The sequence below is a fragment of the Micrasema longulum genome, unplaced genomic scaffold (genome assembly GCF_059751315.1).
Source record: "Micrasema longulum isolate JH-2025_06_02 unplaced genomic scaffold, ASM5975131v1 h1tg001813l, whole genome shotgun sequence".
NCBI lineage: Eukaryota > Metazoa > Arthropoda > Insecta > Trichoptera > Brachycentridae > Micrasema > Micrasema longulum.
Window position 1 is genome coordinate 439053 of NW_028278987.1, and position 2986 is coordinate 442038.

At 30.7% G+C, this 2986-nt stretch overlaps 1 long non-coding RNA gene across 1 annotated transcript; it reads left to right on the top strand.

Moving 5' to 3' along the window:
* Window positions 1–958: 958 nt before the first annotated feature.
* On the top strand, window positions 959–2719 carry LOC148273895 (uncharacterized). The gene is made up of 2 exons (XR_015824437.1): window positions 959–1134; window positions 1872–2719. It is a non-coding gene; the product is annotated as an uncharacterized LOC148273895 (long non-coding RNA).
* Window positions 2720–2986: the final 267 nt, after the last annotated feature.

Consider the following 2986-nt stretch of genomic DNA (forward strand, 5'->3'; position numbering starts at 1 on the left):
AGGTAATATTTATGTTTTTTGTTGATATTTTGTAGATATTATTTTGTTGATATAACTAAACCAAGAAGTTTCATTGATAAGTTTATTTATAATTTTATCATAATCATTATTAATTAGGTCTTCTTTGGCACAACTTAATTTGTCAGCATGCGTCGCACTCCGAGTATAAACACAAGTTGGTACATGATTACAACACCAGGTTTACTATGGAAGGGCTAGCTGTTCCTAGATATTGCAATAAATATAACAAAAGACACTGCAATACAGTATACCTAAAATATTTAACATGTTACCAAACAATATTAAAAATACTGAGTTAAATTCCGGAGTGAGACATTTGCTCAAATTATGGTTTGTAGATTTTTTTTTTGTATTAGTGATAGTTTTTGGTAATGTAATATGTAATGTTTTTCGAGTAAAATTATTATTAATGTAGGTTAAGTATGAATAATCAAAGCAATTTAAAAGAACCTGCTGACGAGTTGGATGTATGCAACTCAGAAGGACTTTAATTTTAGACTATTTTGTAAATATTTTCGAAGAATAAATCAATAAAAAAAAAAGTTTTATGTATGTGTCTTTGATATATATTTATAGTTATTTAGTACGAAATTTTGACCAACTCTTTTTTTGTCTAGTCTGATTTTTGGTTGGTTGGAAGATATTGCTTTTAGCAATAAGTCCGCCAAAGTTCTTATTGTTCGTACTTGAAGTTTTAAATAAATAAATTAACATTTCAACTCGGCCTGAGGCTACAGAGGGCATTGGCGCTTGGGATTTTAGTTCCCCTTTCCACTGGGAATCTATTGAGATTATTTTGAATTTAAAAATTCATGGGAGCTAGATGAAAACATGTCTTGCAGCTACGTAATGTCTAGCCATTGGGCACTTCTTGTTTTCGGGGATCGTGTATGCTGTTTATAAAAGTTCAGATTATAATTATAGTTGAAATCATTTTGAAACAGAATCTTCCTTCAGTTCATAATATTTTGTCAGTTTGTTATTTTAATGATTAATTTAATAATAATAATTCTTCAACAAAATATAAAAGTTGCTTGAAGGTGGTGTTTGAAAATACTAAAAACGTAAAATACAACATTTAAAGTCAAAATTGAAATCCCCGAAAAATACAAAGTAAGATTTTTTATGTATAAAATAAGTCGTTTTTATTATTGCTGAACGAACTTGAAACTTCTGACAGTTTTGCTAGGAACACGCATGTGTCTGTTTCTTTGTTACATAATAATTATATATTCCTATAAAGTGAAACTAATATTAATTTTATTCAAACTTTGCAAAATTCTATGATCAAATTGTTACTACATAAAATGTATACCGCCAAAGACACAATATTTTAGTATCAACGATGTATAAATCTGTAAATAAATTATCAGTAAGGGCTCTTACCTAATAAAGAAAAAATGGTGTCATTTTTAAAACGCGAAGTAATTTAAAAGTGATATTTCCCTATTATTATTATTTTTCTTTTAAATTTTATTTATTAATTACATTATACATACATTTGTTAAGGACAGAGACACAGTTTATAGCGACACAATCAGGAACGACCCATGTCTGTGAACTTGCTCCGACTCGCTAGAAAATCCGTGTTGAGTCGGGGCACTAGTAATGCATTCATAACCATACATTCACACACATATATACATATATATTCGCACATACATATTTATATTATATTTTATACATACATACTTTATACATTATGGCAACTAAACAAAAATAAATTCTGTGTATTTCGTTTTGAAACTCATCACTGTAATTTAACTCTTTGCCAATTATGTTATTTTTTAAATTCACCATAAAATTTTCGAATAATTTTTTTTATGAAATATTTTTGTTTTTTTTTTCAGATGAGACAACTTCTTCCAGTCTTTTTTCTGATGCTCGCATGTCTTGCTTTTGCAGACGATAAAACTTCTTCTAAATGCGAAGGGCATTGCGATCCAACTCCTGGATTTTATGAGCGCGTGCGAAGAGATTCTGATTGTCCACCAAGATACATAAAAATCAATGGGAATTGCGTTCCAACTCCTGGATTTTATGAGCGCGTGCGAAGAAATTCCGATTGTCCACCTAGAAATATAAAAGTCGACGGAAAATGCATCCCAGATCCCGCCTTCAGCAAGCGATTTAGTTGTCCACCAAAATACATCAACATAAATGGCCAATGCCTAACATCTCCCGCTTTCTATCCTGTCTTTTAACATAAGCAATTTTTTTTAAAGTAATTATATAAAGTGAGAAGAATCTATGTTTTAAAAAAACTGTTGTGTGGCTATGATGTCACATGAGTCTACATACAATTACAACCCCAGAGGTCTTATATTGGACTCATTTGTCTTTAGAATCGTATGTTACTTCCGCAATTTGCGAGCGACAGCATTCTAGAACCACGAATGAAGTCGATTGAAAACCAGTCGACTTTATCTCGAGTGCCCCAAAGCGCTCGACATTGACAATCGAATGCGACATCGTATCTTCAGACCCTCGCCATTCAACATTGAGCGAATACTACAACAGAGATGAATGTTATGATGTTAGTGTTTTGAAACATGTGCAATGAATATAACTGGACGTACTTTTAATCGCTCCTCAAATGAAGGTTTACGAGGAAAGTTGTTTTCAAATTATTCTATAGGATGTCGATGCCAAAATACGTATTTGAGAGATACAAATAAAATAATACTCTTGAAATCCATTTTATGAATTTTATTTTAGTTATTTAATTTTTTTTAAAGTTTATAGCAGTGCACACAGTGCTATATCGGTATAATTACAGTGTCATTACAAAAAGCATAAACCCAGCACAGCATCAATTACGTACACAACACAATATATAATACAATTTCTGACAGGATAACAAAATGTGACAAGAATATGTTTAACGCATGACTCCATTTGTATGAAATGTGGTGTTTGTTTTATATATATAAACTACAAATTAAACATACCAATACAAAATGTG